This window comes from Argiope bruennichi, chromosome 10, assembly GCF_947563725.1.
Source record: "Argiope bruennichi chromosome 10, qqArgBrue1.1, whole genome shotgun sequence".
NCBI lineage: Eukaryota > Metazoa > Arthropoda > Arachnida > Araneae > Araneidae > Argiope > Argiope bruennichi.
In genome coordinates this window covers 48,950,283-48,972,798 of record NC_079160.1, presented here as the reverse complement: position 1 = coordinate 48,972,798, position 22,516 = coordinate 48,950,283, and the positions used below count along the sequence as shown (strand labels likewise).

The following is a 22,516-nucleotide window of genomic DNA, read 5'->3' as shown; positions in this document are numbered from 1 at the left end:
ATGATATCAGCAAGGATCTTCAGTGTATAAAATTCCTCTCAAAAATACTATGCTTTCAAAATTGAGATATCATTGCTAAAATTGGAAATTAGTATCGTTGTTTTACCTTCTTTTAACAATAAAACATTACTAGTTTCTTTACCATGATTTTTGAACAACATGATTGAATCTTTACTTTCGGTACTGCTACGACGTCTACCATTTGTACTGTATGCAACTGAATAAGTACTGAATCTGAAGTTTTGAGAAGAGCAGGTTGAGAATTCATCACACTAGAGCTTCTTGTAACCTTGAAATTCGCTTGTATGGAACATTCTTGAGCTCTCTATTTTTTTTTTTTTTTTTTTTTTTTTGTTTGGGAAATTCAATTGTATCCTTTCCTATAAATAGATATGCCTTAGATTCTTAATATGCGTTATCGGAAGTAACATACAGTTTTAGTCTTTTTAAAGCTAACTTGTCAATAATGATATTTGCTATACAAATTTCAAACGATTTTGTCATTCTTCCAATTCGTATGATAGTAACATCGTTACTAAGAACAATCGCATTTTTTCCTTTGTCAATATATATATTTGACTTTGTCAGCAGTTGTAACCATCAAAGCCTCTGCTGCAATTCCATGTCATAATTTTCGTAGTTACATGCTTCTCTGGAAGTGACTTTAATATTTATAGATTTATCAAAAGATTTATTAAATATTTTTAATGATCTATTCTTGGTTCCATCCTCTTCAGTTCGACAAATTGTACAAAACTTAAACGTTTGGGTTTCAGGTAATCACGTGAAAAGTACCCTTTCTCATATTAACCCTTTGCATTCGAAAAAGTAATTCGATGCATAATTATTCACTTAACCCTTTCACTGATTTATTTCCTTGACTATGAAATTAGATGAAGCCTCCAATTTTGGAAATGTTTCGTCGTTTTGATTCAGATGAGAATTCATATAGAATACTTAAGATTTTATTTATTCTATATAATTTTTACATAGCATTGTAACAATTAAACAGCTTAATTGTTTAAAAGCGGCAAAATAAGATAAATCAGTGCAAGTATGGCGCATGGGCAAACCGGTTCAGCCATATAAGGTCTTGTTTATTGCTCAAATATATATAACATAGCTTTAATTTGAATTTCCCCGAAAAATTAATCTGTCTTTTTACCATTCTGTAGGTGTTTTTAACAATCAAAATTGAAAAATAAATAAAACGCCAATGATGCACTGTCTTGAACGGTGAGTGAGAGGCACCATCCGAGTGCAAAAGGTATTAAATAGTTGTTGATTAGTTGAGTATTAAATAGTTGTTTAGAACCTTCTGTGGTTCGTTTGAACAGAAGTCGTTTTTTAAACACGAGTTTTCTCTCAAGAAGAACAATAATTCAGTTTTACTTTTGAACTAATCTCTTAATTCAAGGTATTCACAAATTTTTCAACTAATATAGTGAGATTTCAATAATAATCGCTCATTCATGCAATATTCTTCAACTTCTGATCACGCACTTTGCTTAGTTGAGTTCGAAATTATTAAACCTTTTAGATTTTCTGCTGCTTCTGTTTTCAGTCTGTTTATACAATAGTTGAAGTAAATTTCAAGTTAATAATAATATTCCTGACAAGTGTAATAAATGTATATTACTTCTAGATTTTATAAGAGTAAATCAATTGTCTGAACTTCTGAGCACTTAATTTAAACCATGTAAGTAGTAAATCTTTGATATATGAATAGTTTTCAGTTGATTCTTCTGGTTTCTCTCACGATGAGCTGGGCTATTTCGCTCGGAAGAGCTCCTCTCAAACATGCCATTCTCAATGAAGTCTATTTTAAGCCTTTTTATTCATTTTTCGAAATGCACTAAATGTAACCTAATATTAACAATTTTGGGTTTAAAAATTTGTAGCTGTGCTCGCCATTCAACTTTTGATTTGGGTGATGAGTTATTGCTTGCTAAAATTTCGCCAACTTCAACTTCTAGTTTTGTATCGCTAGTTCATACTATCATATAGCTTCTTCAGTTACAAATATTTTAGCAGCATTTCTTTCATTATTTAAATTAGATAGATTTTCTACAGCTTATTCCCCCATGGTAATTATTTTTTTAAATGAAATTTTTCAAGTCAGCGATCCTAATAGTCGGAATTTCTTCGCCAAGTTCAAACGTGATGTATTGCAGGTCACTCTTATGTAATCTTAATAAAATATGTTGTAGCAGTTCTGTACAACTAATCCCACTTCTAAATTGTAAATAAATCTTTAAAAAATAGTAAATTTTAATTCGAAATTCAGCGGACAAAGAGACCTAAAGAAGAACGCAACTTACGTACTTAAGATCAAAACGAGAGATTATTTAAAACCAGTAGGAATGGTTTTTTCCAAAATTTTCTTGCGTATCTAATAAAGGTGTTATCCATAGAGTGCCTTCCATGGTATTGGTGTTTATTCCCGAAATATTGCGCTTCGGCTTGAATTTTGTATTTTTACAATATCTATCTTTTCATTTTTGGCGATTAATCCCGGTTATGCGGTTATTATGCGGTCCAAAATCGAATTTGTGTTCTAGATGCCTTTTTCCCAGTCGATTGAAATACTCGATATAAAACTATTGTAGTAACAAAATGTCATGCCGAATTTGATATATTTAAGTAATTCCGTTTTTATCGCGTTTACATATTTCTGAAAATACAGACAGACAGACTGTCAATCCCTTGTCGGATTTCATTTAAACTTTCATACGTATCTACGCTATAGACGTCAAAATTTGTTTGCCGTATTTTATATATTTATCCCTTTTTGTTTTTTAGTTATTGTGCTAATTTGTATTCGAACATCCGGACAGACTTCCTCTGAACGGAGTTTGCCAAAAGTTTGATAGAAATCCACAAAAGGTAAGGTTTTATGCCAAATGTTATTCATCTAGCTTTTAACCGCTTAACTGTTTTGCCCGAGTGCTATACGTACATAGAATTATAGAATTTTGATAGCTGTAAGCGAGAAATAAACCATTCATAAACCATTATTCGATTAAAATTCAATATTAAAAGTACTTCGAATACATAGATAAGTCAAATATTCAATGAATTTCCATTCAAAATAAGAAAATATTCTCAAAATAGAAGGTATCATCTTATTAGATAGTAAAGAAAATACAGTACACTCCCGATTATCCGCGGAAATGGGTGGCGCGGCCGCCGCGGATAACAAAAATCGCGGATAATCGGAAAAAAGCTAAAAACGGGTATAGCAAAAAAGAAAACAGTCATTCCAACTTTGAAAAATCGTTTTATGTACAATAAAACGTAAAATAAACAGCAGGAAATGTTTAACTAACGCTTAATATTTTAGTATATCACTCAAAACGAACCTAAAATGCATTTTGTTAATGAAAACAGAAAAGTGCTTTGTACTTACGAGAGGCGTCTAGGATACACAGGAAAATTAATACATATATACTGTTTTAATACTGTAATGTATTATGTAATTACAAAAGCATAACTGTAAAACTGCACCTTTTTGAAGAAATCAGTAAAAAAAAAAAAAAACTGTGTGGCAGGCGCGGATAATCCGCTCCGCGGATAATCGGGAGTCTACTGTAAAACAATCTAGTAGTTAGAGCTAGAATCTAGTAGTTTTGAGTCAGACAGACGGACATTTTCCAAAAATCTATTTTTCGAACTCAGAGATGTCTAAAACATGACAATTCGTGGAAATGTTGAATTCACATTTTTTTGACGATTACAATACTTTTCCTATACTACGCCTACGAGAAAATAAAAAAAATTAATGATTAAATTCGCAAAAACACAAGATGCTCGTGCGTGAAAAACGTGAGGTACAATTACAGGAATTTTAGTCGTGTTGCATAACCAAAAATATCTAAATAAATACTGTTCGTTCTTGTTTTTTTTAAACACTACGCTCTTTTGCAAATGCGCCAGGATGCGTTTATTTTATCAAAAAAAGGGGGGGGGGGAATGAAAGGAGATTTTGGCATTTAGCAATAGGATGAATTTGGATTATTCATGGAATTAGGAAGCGTCATAACAGTTCATTTTTCTGCGAACCAGCTGTTAGCGAAGTGTAAACGCCGAAAAGGGCTCGTCTCGATATCCTGAAACGAACAATATTTCTGTTATGACATTTAACACATTATTTATTTACAAATTTAGGAAATTTTATAGGCTTGATTCACATGATTTCACTTTCTATATGTAATCAAAATTATAAAATTTTTATTTAAGCAATTTTTTAATTTAGTTAAAAATGAATTACAGTCGTGCTGTTAAATATTATTGAAATCATAAAAGAAAGAATTTGATATACAAATGATTGGGAAAGTCTTTGAGCTGACTTTAAGAAAGGAGACATAATATTCATTATGCTTGTATAATTATGTGGTTGATTGTTACTGCGAATATGAATATATTAGCGATATAGTTCAACACATAGTTTATTTTCCCCATCTATGTTTACATTAATTTTTATAATGTATTTTAAAAACATTTGAATTGTGAAAATCGTTAATACATTCACGTTTTACATAATCGTACGCATATTATCTTAAATTTCTGTATTTATTGGTATTCCCATACTTTTGTAACTTTATTAATTTAATTTGTCTGTCGAATTTATAAACAGTAGACAAATGAATAAAGAGACGCATAAAATAATCTTTAATATGTATTAAAAAAACACCCTTTTCAAAGTCAACAAATCATTCGGTATTAATGAAGGTGAAAGCATCGAACGAAAATCAATTTAGGATATTTCTAATTCTATAACAGAATTCTATTCTAAGATGTTATTATCAATTCTATATTAACCCTTTGCTCTCGGGTGAGTAATTCGATGCTTAATTATTCGTCTATGATTTATTTATTGTTGTGAAAAATAAACATATTTATAGTTTTTTTAGAGTGCAATTAACCCGTAAAATGACTCTAAATCGTCACTCTATAGGTATTTTGAGTAATTAAAATTAAAAAATAAATACATAAAACGTCAAAATGGTGCACCGTCTTGAATGGGGAGTGAGTCACCCTCCAAGCGCAAAAAGTTAATAAATATAAAAAAATTTGTGTTATATATATCTTGAGTTTCCTATTTTTCGGTTTTTCACTTTCATAATTTTCTTTTACTTTCATTGGATCATTGAATTTATTTTTTTAATTGTACGAAACTAATAAAAATATCTATTCAAGATCAACAAATTTTATACAATGCTGAGTTAAAGTATCAGAAATAAATTAATAAACTACCAAATTAAGCTATTATTGTTTTGCACGGACGCACTTTGTCCTCATGATAGAGTGACTCCAGCAAGGTGGTGGTGCAGCAAACTTGGGGTTGGGATAGGGATTGCTATGTATTTCTGCAGGGAGCAAGCGGAACGCCTCTTAATATAAAATATAATGCACAAATCTGCTTATTGTCCGATGCTTTTTTAAAAATGAAATGAAACTGTCAGTTCAACAAAATATTTTTTAAATTGCTGAAAACTATTTTACTTTAGCCAATTTCCCCCTCGGGGGATCATCTTCAATAGGTTAATACATATGTCCAGCTTCGGGGTTTCCAGGGATATCTACTTCATTTCAGTTTACTTTTCCTCTCAGCTTCTGCTTTCTATTTGATAATTCTAGCAATTGACATCCCTTTCCAAAAGAAGAATTGTCGTTCTGTTTCATGCTATGCTATTTATGTCAATCTACCCCCCCCCCCCTTAAGTGCTGGCCTACTTATTTCCGGTTTGTCAACTCGGTTAGGAGCTAGTCACCTGAGAGATGTCTGCTAGGGATCAAGTAAAGGGGCGGAACACTTTAGTTTAAGAGTGGTCACTGTCCCCGGAAGTAATTTGAAAAAGAGGTTATTACAATTGAAAGCAAAACAAATCTCTTATCGTGAAACTTAAATAGTTAAAACTTAAACATATTCATCCCTGAACTTACTATACATCTGCAACCAAAAGACAATCCTTTACGGCTGAGAGACATTCAAAGACTTTAGATAAACCGTACAAGATTCTTACTTCGGAAAAAACCGTGTCTAAAAATAAGCATTCGATTTCTGTACACCTACTATTCAGTTCATAGAAACATGATTCAATTTCAAGCTCTGATTTAACTTCAGCCTTACAGGATTTGTGCAATCTTAAAACAGTTACAAAAAATCTAAAAAAACAAGCAAAGATTATAATTAATAACTTTATTATTGATTGTTAATAAAATTTAAGAATTGGAAGTGGCAACACGAAGACAAATAAATGGTTTGAAATATTTGTTACCTTTTCAGCGAATAGCGATGGCAAGTCGAAAGATTAAGTAACTCTACTACTATTTACAAACTATGTATAAAGTTTCCCTTAAATGTATATAGGCTAAAATAATTTTTATTATGTAAATATTTTACGTTACTATATATTATGTATTTTTCACTTTCTATTGAGAATATTAGATTTTTTGCTTATTATGTGCTTGCATATTAGAAGCAGAATTTAGTTATTAAAAATGAATTGAATAATTGTCATAAAGCCTTCACTAAAATATTTTTACATCATATTTATTTGTGAGCGAAATTTGAAGGGAAATATCTACAATATTTTAGATTTCTATTGACATTAAAAAGAATGAGGTTTCAATTTTTATTCATAGAAATCTTTTTTTTTTTTATTCTAAATTATTTAAAATATTTATTTTCATAAATCGAGGCACTTTTTCATATAAAAACTTTTATATCCGATAGATAGCGCCACGATAAATTACTACATTTTCTATTTTTGCTTTCCGGAATCTCAAATGTTTTAATGACAGACTGGGTCAATAAAAAAATCGTGACATTAAAATGAGCAAATTTATTTTTACCTTTTCAGTTCACGAGGGGAAAATAATAAGAGTGCACAAAGAAAAAATGTATTGAATGGTAATGTACTCGAAAGCATACAAGCTGTGGAAGTTATATGGAAAAGATTTCTGAAAATGAATACTGACATTTCAATAAGATTTGTTAAAGAGTTCTGCTAAAATCACTATCTACTACACTTTCAAATTAATGTTTTATAGCATCATGCAAAGCCAATTTTCTTGAAGTAATTTTTTTTTCTGAGAATGTTATTCAAAATTATATTGTAAATTGATTCAATGTATTTATAAAATTATTACTTTGAACAGATGGTGTCATCTTACAAACGCACTTTAATTTTATTTTTGATCTAAGAACAATAAATGCACATTTTTAGTAATCTATAAAAGAAGCATTTTTAATATATTAATTTTTATCAAATTGCTGATTAACTTGATTTCCGAATTTTCCATTTTCATTTGTTAAACTATAAGAAAGAGAGAAAAAAAATATTCTAAGTTGCATTCAATTACCCAGAAAAATTTCAGATTCAAAACTTCATTGCTAACAGACTGAAAAATGTTTAGTTAGACTCTTGTCTATTTTTAAAGATTTTTGATCTTTTTATCCATTAGATGGCACCACAATATATTCGTATTCCCGTAAATATGAACTATACGTGTAAACCGAGAAGAAATATGTTTTAAATAGTAAATAAAATATATAAAGAATCTTTATTTGGCCTTATTTTTAGACAGAAGGTGATATAATGAAATAAGTAATATTAAAATCGGAAAAAGGTGCACTACAACTTTCAAATTATAGACATATGCTGGACTTAAAAGCAACCATTTATATTCAACGGTGAACTAGGATGAAAAGGGATGTTTCAATTTACTGAGTTAAATTGGTTAATGGTTTGAAAAACATTTAGATATCTCTGAGGTTAACAGAATGCCCCCAGACGAAGAAAATTGTTTTTAAAATGTTTATTATATTCGATTTTTTTCAGATTTGTAAAGATGGAATTTGGAAATCAAATTTTCGCTTAGTTCTTGAGGTTCTTTACTTTTGAAATTTAATACAGTTAAAATTAATATACCCAATTTTGGGCAAGAGATAAACATTTTTTAACTTTAATTTTATGGAATTTTATTTATTAAATTCGGTTAATATGAAATATTTTATATTTTGATTTTAGTGGAATTAAAACTAATGTAGAATACTTGCCAAGGAATCCGTGCTTAGAACAAATTCACTTAATTGTACGGTATCATATCTGTGTCTCATGTGTGTGTATATTGCATTTTATCTACATGCTTGCATCTCTAATGATATTTTAATTTTTTCCAACATTGTTTCTTAAGCATATTTTGTGTAGTTTTTTAAATTTACTTTGACAATTTCTCTATTAGAATCAGATATGAAAAACGTCATAAATATCCCATGTCACTATTTTTCAATTTCGCTCTAATTTTAAATTGTTTTTAGAATTTTAACTTTTTATAGTACATTACCATATGTTTTTAACCACGATCCTGTTTATCCACCATAAGTTTGGCGCAGTATGGCCAAATTTGGCTCTTGCGCCAGTAAAACTCACTCACTCATATCTGTGTCTCATGGGATAGAAAAAAAAAATTTCCCCTTAAAATTTCATTTTTATCTGCCAGTTAAATTGAAATTTTTAAAGAAATTGAACGCTAGGGAAAAAAATTAAAAGGAAACCGGAAAAATACCGAACAATTTTTATAACCAAGTAAAAAGTCGGAAATAATTGTTTTTTTTTAATCAGAAATATGGAGGTTTAAAATTTTTTTAAAAAATGTTTAATTCCGATTCTTTATATATATTGATCATCAACAATGGGAAAAAAGGCTAAATGGAATATGAGTGACAGAAATGGAAATAGTTTGGGTTTACTTCAGTAATGAAATTGTTCAAAAATATGCTTAAAATATTTTTGAAGTTGATTAAAAATAGAAAAAATTGAACATCAAAAAAAAATTGATATAACTGAAAAGATGATTTTTTTAATTTCAAAATGAATTGAAATATCATTTTTGTACTGCAATATTTTTGGAAATAATTGTAGGAAAAAGCCAAATAAGATTCTAATTAAAATTTAAAAAAAATCACTCTGACAGTAAGGCATTTTTACCTTTCAAAGTATATAAGTGCCCAATTTGGTAGCTTTATACTCAATTTTCCGTCCGTGAGAGCGTCAATGCACATACATCCACATTCTTCATTATTAAGAAAAACAAGTATAAACTTATTTTCATTAAATTAAATTTTAAAATTCGAATTTTCTCCCGAAATTTTTTAAATATTAGGGTATTATTTAAAACACTATTAACTTTTAGTATTAAATATCTAAAATCAGCTGTAATTAAGTTGTTTCAAATTATTGTATTTAATTTATTACAATTTTTTCACCAAAGGGTAGAAAGGCTAGGAATTTTTTAAAAAAAATCTTGACAAGAAGAAATAGCAGTAGCATGTATAGCTTCTTAATTTAGTCAGCACCGTGAAAACATGATGCTCATTCGAATATTTGCCCATTTCAAAACCACAACGATTACGTAGTGTATACAATAATTTCTTTGATAAGAATGAGTCGTTCTTATCAAATCTGTTTTCTAGTCACATATGCCATTGCGGGAATTTGCACATGCAGACGCGCTTTTCCTCTCATTGGTTGCCGCAAATATGTATATTCATTTAGGGAAGATTGCATGTTGTGCAATCGTCATATGCATCGAAATGTGGAATATAGACTGTCGGAGTGGTAATTAATGTTCTTCGTGTAATCAGACTATGAAGCTATATTCGAGGACTCCACATGTTGTATATCAAAATACTCGTCTTGACGTGCTCTATCCAAATCTATAAAAATTAGATCATTTATACCTTGTGGACATCCTATATATATATATATATATATATATATATATATATATAATATAATATTGTGGTGAATAGCATATAAGCCAGTTAACAACTCTTCTACCAGAACAATTGTTTTGGCATAATGGTTATGTTACTGGACTGCAAACCACAAGGTCCCAGGTTCTATCCCTTGCGCATCACAATATCGCTAAATTGGTGCTATTCGCCACAATATCAAAGATTCTGACACTGTGGCTGGGTAAAAGTGGAACCCATGGGCCCCATTAACCCATCTTAGCAAATTCATCCAGGATCTCGAACCAATCTAATAGTAAAGCGTGATGAAATGCAACCTGCTAAGATCAAATAAAAAAAAAAATCCAGGACATTTCCTCCAGGATAACGAAGACCAGCTTTCCCCTGATTTAGGCGCAGAATCATTTGCTTCATATATATTTCGCCTCTCAAATCCTTCAAGTAAATTAAACTTTATATCAAATTCTATGAACTCATTATTCCTTATCAAACATCAATATAATTATTCACCAAATATTTTGTAAGCTGTATTGTGTATTGTTACGTAGCTTTGGATATTTTGTGCCTATATCCATTCAACTGACACAGGGGAAGCCACAAAGGATCCGAGTTCGTGGCTATGTTTAAAGTCAATTGTGGTTAAAAAAGAGTAGACAGTTATAATATATTCTTTCAGCCTCTTGAATGATTAGGTGGTATATTTGAACATTGTACAAAGTTTTAATATGCACCATTTATATTCTAACTAATATTATATTAACTAATTACTATATCTTAATTACATTAATATTCTATGTTCTTTTAAAAAAATACGTATTTTTAAATCAGTTTATTACTTTATCACAATGATTTTTGGGCTCTTCTGGTAACAGCTTAACAACCAACAGAGAGAACTAAACCATCAATGACGTATATAAAAAGGGAAGAATTTTAGTTTTAGTGTTTACTAGTTATCATAGGGTTACTAGTTACCAATAATAATTTTATATTTTTAGTAGTCCTGACACTGCAATCTTTCATTTCATAAACATGGTGGTACTAATAATTTTAAGTTTACATCTCGATGAAATCTCAACTTATCTTCTGAAAACGAAATTTCAAAGTATATTTAGATTAGCGTTATTGTATAGAGAAAATCTCAAAAATGCATTTTTTTTTTTGGAATCAGACGTCTGAGTTGTAAAAATTAATCAAAATATCAAATTCGAATTTTTGACGATTACATTCTCTTCGTATAATTCGTTTACAAAAAAGCAAAAAAAAAAAAAAAAAAAAAAAACCAACGACCCATTATCTATACCATCCATAATGTAACATGAAAAACGATTATTTGAATCAGTTGTTTGGAAATGTAACTGATATTTTGAGTCTAGTCTTTACGATTACTCTGTCATAAGAAATAAACATTTTATTTTAATCAAATGTTATCTCACTATGCAGGCAATTATTATTAATCGTGTGCCCGAAATAAAAAAAACAAACAAAACAGCTCATTCAAAGCGCGTCAGCACACGTCAAAATCGATTTGGTGTAGACTTGAAAAGATAATCTCTTGAAGAATCTGAAAACTTGGTGCATATATCTCCGTGTACTATTAGAACGATATATTCAGAAGGCTTTTATCTCCCAGTCATCTAACGAAGGAAACCACAAACAAAAGCAGATTCTAGTGGTTACATTGAAATAAAATAGTCGCCCTCAGAGAGCATGGCAGTACCGCTTCCTAATCACAAAGGCTGGCAGTTGTGTGATTGTATCTCTCCAGCTAAAAGAGCTGCACAATTCTAAGAACTCGAAATTACTCGATAACTCCCAGCGAATTATGCCGGAAAACAATTTAAATACATACGAATCCGCTGCTTCCCTTGAGCTTTGTTTTGATGGATCTACTGTCAAATTGATGGGTAATTCCATATCTTACTTTCAAATTAGAACTGACGAGGGCTGAAATGAAGTAGGCCAATTATGAACATAAACAGAAGAGTTTGAATTTAAACGTGCGATTGCAACGTTGATGTCGAATATTTTATTAAGCTAATTTGGAAAGATATCTTTTTAAGATTCTGTCCTTGGAAGTCGAAGATAAATGTCGCCAATTTTAGATAATAATAAGCTATATGAAAGAAAATAGTCATTTTTAAAGTAATACGCTTTATATTTGCTAGCATTAGATAGTTAGTTATAAGTTTTAAGATTCAAATATGTGATTAACTGTTGATAAGAAATATGTATCAATCTCTATTTCCACTTCTAATAAAGGTGTGTGTATTCGTGCATGTGTTAACGCTCTACAGGCCAGACCATTTTACCTATATTTACCAAATTTGGATCATAGTATGTATTTTGGAGGGTAGGAATGTGTACTTAAGAGAACTCTTATTTTGAAAGTTAGAAAGAATTAGAATTTTGATTAAAAAGTTGTGTTCTGTTTCCCTGCGATAACTTCCAAAAATATTTCCTCATAAAAAATTTTACACCTTTTTATACTACAAAAAAAAAATCATTTCCTGATGTCAAATTATTTTTTGCAAAATTCTTTATTCTAAATTTGATTAATTTTTAAATATATTTCTAAGTACATTTCACAACAAGGTTTTCAATGTTGGGAAAGAAATCGAAATTATTTTCATTATTTCATGAAATATTTGGTAGCGGGAGTTTCTTCCATTGTGGGAAGCTGAAAAGAGGGATCCTGTTTAGCATCTATGTATTTTACAAGACGAACACCGCCAAATTAAGAGATGAACCGGACACAGAACAGCGCTGTGACGCCATAGAACTGGTCTATATTAGAAAACTTAATATGTATAATCAACAGAACATATATAAAACTCTTAAAATAACATGGCTTTAATATCTGACAGTTTAATGGCTTTAATATCTGAATTTAAATATAGCCAATATCTCCCGCGAATCTTGTTGGTTGCCAAACGTGTCTAGTTGATAATAATAGCAAATGTCTGTTGGCCTTTTGTAGCATAGATAGTCTTAGTGATATCATATTCAGCAAGAATATATTTTGAAAAGTGGGAATATGCTTCTTTGGAGCGATTTTGTTCAAGTTTTAATTAAAAACGATTAAGCGAAATTTTGGCAGGATTTATTTACAATAACTTCCAAAAATATTATACAACAACAACATTTGCGCCACCTTAAAATTCAATATCGCTTCAATGATGTTGATTTAATCGACAATTCTTTTCTTAATTTAAACAATGCATAAAAAAGATTTTTAAATATTATTTGTACCAATAATTTTAATTTTTGTAATTACAGTCAAAAACATTTCATTGTTCCTTCAAAATTTTAAATTGCACTTTTTCCTCTGTTAAAGAAATGAAAGAGAAACTTTTTCATTGAAACAGTAGATTTTTATTATTAACTAGCCAACTTCTGCGACCAGCCGGTTTGCCTAATAATCTCGCTAAAATTTTCAATTAAATATTTTATGTAAAATTTTCAATTAATAATTTGTCTCTTAATAGCTTTTTCGGCAAAATATTGTTAAGTTTCAAATTTTGATAGTCATATAACTCATACTATTATAAAGGCCGTAATCCATTCTTCTAATTATCTGTCAGCTGCCGTAAAATTTCAACTTTAAATTAAACTTGAAATAATTCAACTGTAATTAATAAAAAAATCTTGTTTAGTGAAACTAATAATTTTTTTAAACATGAGTACTGAAAACAGAGTCTTCCGTATTTAAGTCTAATGTGCACTGCGGAATATTTTTCATAATTCGTGTAATATCTCAAAGAATTATTCAACAAAAATTTCTTCGATTCATCATAAAATTCCATTTTTAGTTTAACTTTCAAAAGGATTTAAATGATGTCAATAATATTTTATTTCAGTATCAATATACTTCAAAAATTATGAAATTTATATTTTATACCATTCTTTGGTCTTAAAGAATTATATTCTGCGAAATATTTTGGATATTTCAACACTAAAACGAGAAACCTTTACTGGAGATTATACTAGAAAGCTTCAGGGATACAACTTCCACTGGCTTCTTTTAATAAATTTGTAAAGATGCATATTTTTACTTATATATTATAGAGAACGACTGATCCACACTTCTATACAATTATATTTAAGAGTTGCTTTATGTTAAGTAATATTATAAGGATAAGTGAAAGTAATAAAACAGAAACATAATCCATTATACTTGATAAAGTGTTAATATCATAATATTTTATAATTCTAAGAATTCTTTGTATTTTTTATCAATTATATTTCGAAATTGAGATTTAAGAAAATTTATTCGGTTTGCCTGCAGACCCCCTTTAATCCTTCTCAGGCAGTTGACAGCGATCTCAGTCAACTGCCTCAGATGGATTTAGGCAGTTGACTGAAAAGGGCTCAGAACACTGAGGCAGTTGACTCAGAAATCCAACACAGATTACGTATCTTGCGAAAGGAAAACAAATATGGCGTTATAACTCACAGGCAGATGAAATATGGGTTAAATGATATTCGCTATTACGTTTGTCAAATGATTTTGACATGACGCGAAATGATTTCCTAAAATTTAAACCAAATTTTTTATCCTCTTATTATGTAAAAAGCTATATGGTGATAGTTAATATATTTTAAAAATTCTTTCAAATATTAAACAAAGATTTTTAAATATGTTTATCTGCTACTCATTATTATTAAACAAAAAATTAAATTCGTTATTATTTGTATAATAAAGTGTAAAATTATTGATGGGCTTTTTAAAATGTGGAAACGTAATGCACTGAAGAATTTTCTGAAAAGAAACCAGAACCCATTCATAATATATTTATACGCATGAACATTCTTAATATATATTTTCGTATTCAATAAATATTTAGTAATTTTGTCTGATTTGTATTCATTACAGTTAAATTTTCTTGAGTTTTTTTCTAAAACAATCGCCATTTTCTGCTTGTTGAATAGGTTTCAATATCAGGCAAGTTTTTAATATAATTTTTGAAATTTTGTTGTGTTTATAATTAAAGTTAAAAGTTAGAATAGGATTTCAAAGATACAGATAGGAAATTAGGGAAATACATAATATAATGAACAGAATAATGTAAGGATCCCAAGAAAGTCTGAATTATATGCCTCTCAAAATGTTGAAGTTAGAGAATGTTTTGCTGAAGAAGCTATGAAAACACTGTTGCGTAAGATATTTGATTGAAATTTTTAATCCCGACGAGTCAATACAATTAGTAAGAAAATAGTTGGAATTTTTGATCCTAGGAACCGCATTCTTTTCATAAGTCACGTAACTTATCCGTAAATATTTGTGTTTCCATATTATGCGGCCAAATTCATTAAACGGTCAGACAGACCACCGTGCCCTTTTGGAGATCTGCACCTATATCAATACTGAACCATAATGAGAAAACGGCATCTACCGAAAAAATTACCTGACCTCTAGGGTCTAGCGAGAAGCTAAAAAGAATCACCATCAAGATGTCAAAATTACGGCACGTAAAACGAACAAGTGACGTCGCTAATCAGCATCTTGATCGATCACGTTGGAGAGACTCTGAGAGTAGATTGCCTTACGCATGCTGGAAAAGATAGCATAACGCGCGGAAGGTACCTGCAGAGGTCATATAAGAGGCGCGGAATGCGATCTTTCAGCGGAGCATCCGTTTTGGTAATTCTAGAGTCACAACCTATTTACGACTTTCCGAGAGCAAGATCCAATATTTGCATCTCTTAGTTGTCATTATAAAGCTGCGGTCATTCATCATCTGTAGGATGCAGCTTTAGGTCCAAGACTTCAGGTTCAATTCAATGTTTATTGGATGTGTAGGTTTGTTTTCGTTTTGTGTCGTTTGGATGGAATATGTTAGGAAAATGAAACTGGATTTAAAAGGCTGGCTATTTTCTTTAGCCAAATGAGAAATGTAACTGTCCGTGTCGTCAAATGTCAATGTGTTTTGTTTTAAGCAAAGTGCATCACGTATTTGATGCAGTATAGCCTAATATGGATTTTATGCCATTAAACCACAAATACAATCCAGTCCTGCTTTATGGTGTCATTTGCCTTGTGTTTGGTGCAGCATAGCCAAATATGGCTTTAGTGCTAACAAACCCCAATATTCTTTCCGATCCAATTAAATTCTGTTCAGTAAATTCAGTTCCATTTGGAATAATTTTCAAACAGGAATTTTTGAAAATGATCAAACTATGGCAATAAGTTCCTTCTCCTTAGTTCATGTGCTTGCCAAATGCAAAACTTAATTTTAAAAGTTCCGAAACGGATCTCAAAAAGCTTAACATAAATTTATAAAGAGTATTACGACAGATATTCTACGAATTTTATAAGGGAAATTAAACGCGAATAAGACATTTTGGTTTGAAAAATTTTAAGGTCATCGATTAATGTTTATATTATTGATGTCAGAATCTTTCTGGCTTGGAATACTTTTTGAAATTTGGTCCTATGCTGTCTAATGATTTATCACATCTTGTAGAAAAAAAAAATGTGATACGTCAATGTGCAACACAAGAAGATATGATAGAGTATTAGATTATATATTAAATTACGTTTATCATAATACTGTGACGTTACATGATAATTCAATTAAGTTTTAAAAATTTTAGTTAAAATTGTAGTTTTCTAGTCATTTTTAATGTCTGATCTTCAATTTATTTATTTTACTTAATTGATGATTTGATTTTGATAAAATTTCTCTTTACTTGCGAGACCACAAAATAGTCTTGCAGTTTAACTGGCCATGGAAAAAAGTTTAAAAATATTAAACTTTGCAGAGCATGAATCTGTTATTTAAAGAATCGCCACATTTATTGAAACAGCAATTTAAACAAAAATGTGTTGAATACTGGTTTCTTATACATGCACATTTTGCGCAAATTTTGAAAAGAAAAGTTTAATATTTTTGAAATATGTCTATAAATATATAGATACTTTATGGATATACTATAAGTTTTGAATAAATCATATTATATACTGTATTCCGCAATTTTTCCAATTTTATGAATCCAAATATTTTTATTTAGTTAATAACATTATTATTGGGTTAAAATTGCCTGATTGAATTTAAAATAGTGAAAAATTGTTTCCTATTTATACCTGAAAATGAATCATTTCAATTTAAAATTTTACTTTCTTACTTTAGACCATTTAAAAAGCTCATCGGAATTTCTATCTTTCATAAAAATTGAAAAATAATTACAAAGAATTTCGAGAATACAGAAGAAATAATTTTCTTAATAAATCCGAGTAATAGTAGTGAAATAGATTTATTTATTTATACGATCCGAATTACATCTTATCATTCAAAATTATTTATATCATTAGATATAAATAATTTTTATTAGTTTTTTTTATGTTCTTTTCGAATCGTTTCTCCAATTAATTACTGCAATATCAATATCGCAGAAATTGCAAATAATTTAGTATAGAAAAAAAAGTGACCCATTTTTTTCTAACGCAGACGATAAATTTAAAATGAAATCAAAGCATATTAAAGTAATAAAAAACAGACATATCAATCATAACTTTCGTATTTATGTTTGTTTCGAAAAATTTAGCGATAAAAAAAAGGTATGTTATCGTAAATCGAATGTCTTATTTATTTTTCTGAAACTTTGTACGCTTTCTCTGCAATCTCATTTTTAGAAAATTTTTGTTTGAAGTAATTTATTCTAAAACTGTGTAATTAGTTATTTAATTCAATTCTTCTTACGACAATATCTAAAATGAAACATTTATCTATATCTATACTTATAATAAAGCTCAATGTGTGTGTGTGTGTGTGTGTGTGTGTGTGTGTGTGTGTGTGTGTGTGTGTGTGTGTGTGTGTGTGTGTGTGTGTGTGTGTGTGTTGGCGCTCTACAAGCCAGACCGTTTGACATACGGCTACCAAATTTGGTACATGTATACCTGGGAGGTTGGGAATGTGCACCTGGGGTTTCTTTTTTCGAATTTTTAATTAGAATTTTAATTATTAATTAAAAACTAACTTTCCCGCCAAAAAAATCTTCCATTTCCCCCACCGCCAACTTTTCCGCCAAAAAAATCTTCCATTATCCCCAGCGCCAAACGAGAAAGGATTCAGTTTTTTTTCTCCCAACAGTAATGAGGCTAGGGTTAAAATTTTCCGGCGGATTATTTCAATCGGTTCTGTTTATTTTCTTAATGTTTGATGCATTTAAAATTAAACATTGTTAATGAATCAATCTTTCAGATTCATTCTGAAGTACTTTTGAATTAAAATAAAACAGAATAAAGGAAATTAAAAATTTCTAATCCGCATAGCGTTACCCTAACTGGCGTAGAAAAAATCACGTATTTGCGTTACGTAACCGGCGAAGAAAATTCACGCATGCGCATTCTGTTCTGATTGTTGCCATGACAACGTTATCAATGGATGATTTAAATTATTTTTGGGTTAGTTGCATGCTTTTGTAAGTAAATTGTATTTATTTTAGTTATATATTTTTTGTATATGCTTATAGTTTTAAGTACATCGTTTCTTAAGTAGTTTTTTTAACTTGTGTTCGACCGATTATTTTAAACGATTCATTTTATTTTCTTTGTGTTTGATGCATTTAAATTTAAACATTGTTAATGAATCGATCTGGTCATGATGAATCTGAGAAAATTTTGTTGACAAATACTTGAAATATTACATAAATTAAGAAAGATATTCTTTAGCGCCCATAAAGTTTAAACGCTCAGTGACTGTTTTCAGTAATCAGATTATAAAAAAATGCTTTGTTTCAGTAAAAAATATTATTATATTAATTGAAGATAAATTCTTTCCACTTTAATTTAAAGCATAAATTCTACGGGTGCTAACAGAAAATGAGAGAGATACACATTACGTTATGACTGAAGGCCTTTATAATATTATGAATGAATTATATGATAATCAAAATTTGAAGTTTTAAAATATTTTGATGAAGAAGCTATTAAAGTAGAAATTGCATAAAATATTTAATTATTAAAATTTTAACGAACATTAAGATTGGCGAACCGGCTGGTCGCCAAAGGCGGCTAGTACTTATAATAAAGCTCAATATGTGTGTGTGTGTGTGTGTGTGTGTGTGTGTTGGCGCTCTACAGGCCAGACCGTTCAACCCACAGCTACCAAATTTGGCACGTGTATACCTTGGAGGCCGGGAATGTGCACCTGGGGGTTATTTTTTCGAATTTTTAATTAGAATTTTATTTATTTAAAAATTAAGCGAAATTTTGGCGTGTTTCTGCTATAATTTCCGAAAATATTACCGCACAAAAAAGATTTTTACATGAAGTTAAAGATCAAAAATTTATCTTTTAAATGATACCAATGTTTTAACCTTAAATTTAAATTTCTATTTTTAATGAATTTTTAAATAAATATTTTAACTCTTTTTCCACAATTTTTTTCGTACAAAATAAAATAAAATTTAAGCTGCACGAGCACGATTCGCATTCATAGGAAAAAATTAGCTTTTTTCAAAGTGTTGCCATCACATTGATTAAAGCTCCAACTAAAAATAAATTAAATCTTTTTGGAAATGAAATCTGCAAAAATATAATTTTCGGCTGTGTCTGTATGAAATAAAACAAATATGAAATATTTTTTCTAAAAAATAAATTCAAGAAAAATTATTTTATGATCTTTTGCACTCTCTATATTATTAATCCAATAAATCAGTTTACTTATACCTTACTGCATTAAATTTAGACTTCATAATTTTTGAAATATATTCATAGGCCGGAACAAAATATTATTATTGATTTCATTTCAATCCTTTAGAAAGCAAAAATAAAAACTGAATTCTATGCTGAATCTGAGAAATTTTTGTTGAATTATTGTTTGAGATATTACATAAATTATGAAAAATATTTTGTAGTTCACATAAGACTTAAATACCGAGCGATTCTGTTTGCGATACTCATATTCAATAATAATAATAATAAATAAATAACAATAAAGATATAAATAAAATAAAACGCTTGGTTATATTAAACAATATCTTTATATTAATTGCAATTTCATCATTTCCACTTTAAATTAAAGTTGAAGTTTTACCGGAAATGACAACAAATTAGCAAAATATATATAGTAAATTGAAAGAAACGATCTAAACAACAGTATAACTTTGGTATGACTATCAAAATTTGAAGATTAAAAATGTTTTGTTTGAGAATCTATTAAGAGACCAGTTACTTAAAATATTTAATTGAAAATTGTAGCGAGCGGTAATACTGGCGAACCGGCTGGTCTCCCAAGGCGGCTAGTTGTATAATAAAAATGCACTCGTAACACAAGCATACATATCATGATGTGCGTTTTACAATATTATTCTTTTTTCTGGCTTTTTTTTACTTCCAAAATATCAGATAATTGCCCTTTCTGTGCAGACATTATCTTTCCAATAACAATAAATATACCAAAATCATTCTTTTGTCAAACTTTACTAATAATGAAGATGAATGTGTGAGTGCGCTCTTGTATGCTTGCTTGTGTGTTGCTCTCTACAGGCCAGACAGTTTAACCTGCAGTTACCAGATTAGACACACGTGTGTGTACTCTGAGAAGTGAGGAATGAGCACCTTAGAGCGATCTTTTCTGAAATTGTAATTGCAAATTTAGTCAATTAAAATTTAAGATGAATTTTGACGTTTTCCCGGGGTATACTAATGCACAAAGGAAAATTTTGCGCTCTTTCAAAATCTGAAAAATGAATGAATGATCCTAATCTAATAACCGCTCTAATTTTTTTGATGTATTTTGGCACTTTTTTTTAAAAAATAATTTCTTTGATTCATTTCGAATAATAGATTACTTGATAGTTACTCTGATATCCAAACCGTTTTTCTTGATCTATCAAACACTTAATATCATGATTTTTTTTTCTACTATTGAAAGGAAGGATTTTGTTCAAAATCTGTTTCATTTACCAGACCAATAAAAAAGTAAAGTTACAATATTGTGAACTTTAGAAGATAATTATTAATCAATAATTGAACTTGATATTTACCTTATTTATTATTATTAATTATATACAGGGATACATTAATATATTATATTAATATAGAGATTATATTAAATATATATTAAACTATATTAATACAGAGATATTAATAACTCTATAATATTATGGAACTGTATTTTTTCTAAAGTTTGTATAAACAAAAAACAGAACTTAATTAAGACAATTAAAATAACACGGATATATTGTCTTATAATTGGACGATATCATGGACATGAAGTAACGACTAAATGATTTAACTGAAATTAAATATAACCATCTCGACGAACCAGTCGGTCGCCAATGGCGACGATTAAAAAAAGTGAAGTACAATGCCGTGAATGGTAGTAGATAAATAGACTAGACAATTACATTTTTAACAACGGTAAGATGCCATGAAACTGATTTTCCATTAGAAAGATTCATGCACTTGATGAAAAAAACACATGTCAGATTATTAAAATAAACGGCATTCGTGTCCATGATAATTTGATGCTTAAAAATATTTTCCGCGGTGGATATTGATCATTAAATTGGAAATAAACAGTATTTTCGACGAGCTAGATGGTCGACAAATGCGGTTAATTACGAATGAAATATGATTACAATTGAATAAAAGGTAAACGTCAATAGTATTGAAACTCATAGGATACTTAGAAAAAAAAATAAAGTTATGTGATAAATAAATATTTCTAAATACGAAAATAATTTCATGCATAATTTTCGAGTATTTCTAAACTTGGTCGATGAATATTTATAAAATTCGTGCAGCTTTAGTTTCATTGTATTTCCTTGAAAAAAAACTTAAATAGTTTCTCCATTTGTAAATTATTGACACTGATTTTATATTTATCAAGAGAATTTGCCTTGAAATGATCTAGAATCTTACAAATCTTCCATTAAATTTTTAAAATTTTTTTTAAACTCTGTAGTTTTATCTAAATTTTAATAATTATGGACTATTAGAAATTTTAAAATCATTCTAAAAATGCTAATTTTTTTATTCCAATTTTTGTTACATGTTACATTTACTGATCCCCAAAGGTAATTGCTGCAGTCACGAGTTTAGCATCCTTTTGTTAAATATGAATTTAAAAAAAATTAAAACAAAAATATTTTATAATCCGCGAAATATTTGGGATATTTTCAGCTCACTATCGTGTATCAAATTGTTGCTTCTTACTATTTTTCAAAGGATGGTATTATTGATGGTATCTATATAATTTTCTATACCAGGATGTCAAACCTGTATTTCAGTACTCAAAAACCTTTAAAGGTGCCTTAAAAACCCCAGTAGAAAACAAATGGGTCCGAAAATTCATCTTTGGCCCTAATTATAGCCTATAAAAGCGCTAAACCACCAACAAATTGGGACAAGGGCTAAACCATTTTTTTCCCAGGATAAACAATCTGTTGAAAGCTTACGTGTAACCTGCCGATAAAAGGTCACGGAAAAGCGTTCAAAAGTTTGATCTGCAGGTTATCTCTTAACGACGATAAAGGTGTGAAAAAAATGCCCCGGTAACTGGTTATTACCATGGTCTGAAAGCGTCCGAAAATTGGATTAACAGCTGTACCTCCATGTTCACAAAATGATGGTGCCTTGTTAAGAAATCTTCGTGGAATCTCTGGACATGTTCGCAATTAAAAGGTCAAACGTGTCTCTTCTGAAGAAGAGTGTTGGTTTGAAAATTTCCGAGAATGGGGCCCATATTTTGTGCTTGCTTTTAGTATTTTAGATGAATGATTTCTATGTTTCTATGTAAAGAGTAT

The 22,516-nt window shown here is 29.5% G+C and overlaps 1 long non-coding RNA gene across 1 annotated transcript in view; it reads left to right on the top strand.

Moving 5' to 3' along the window:
• LOC129989326 (uncharacterized) overlaps positions 1 to 22,516 on the top strand; it is a 63,979-nt gene that overhangs the window by 5,437 nt on the left and 36,026 nt on the right. The window contains exon 2 of the long non-coding RNA XR_008785755.1: positions 2,803 to 2,886. This is a non-coding gene — a long non-coding RNA (uncharacterized LOC129989326). The remainder of the gene's footprint in view (positions 1 to 2,802; positions 2,887 to 22,516) is intronic.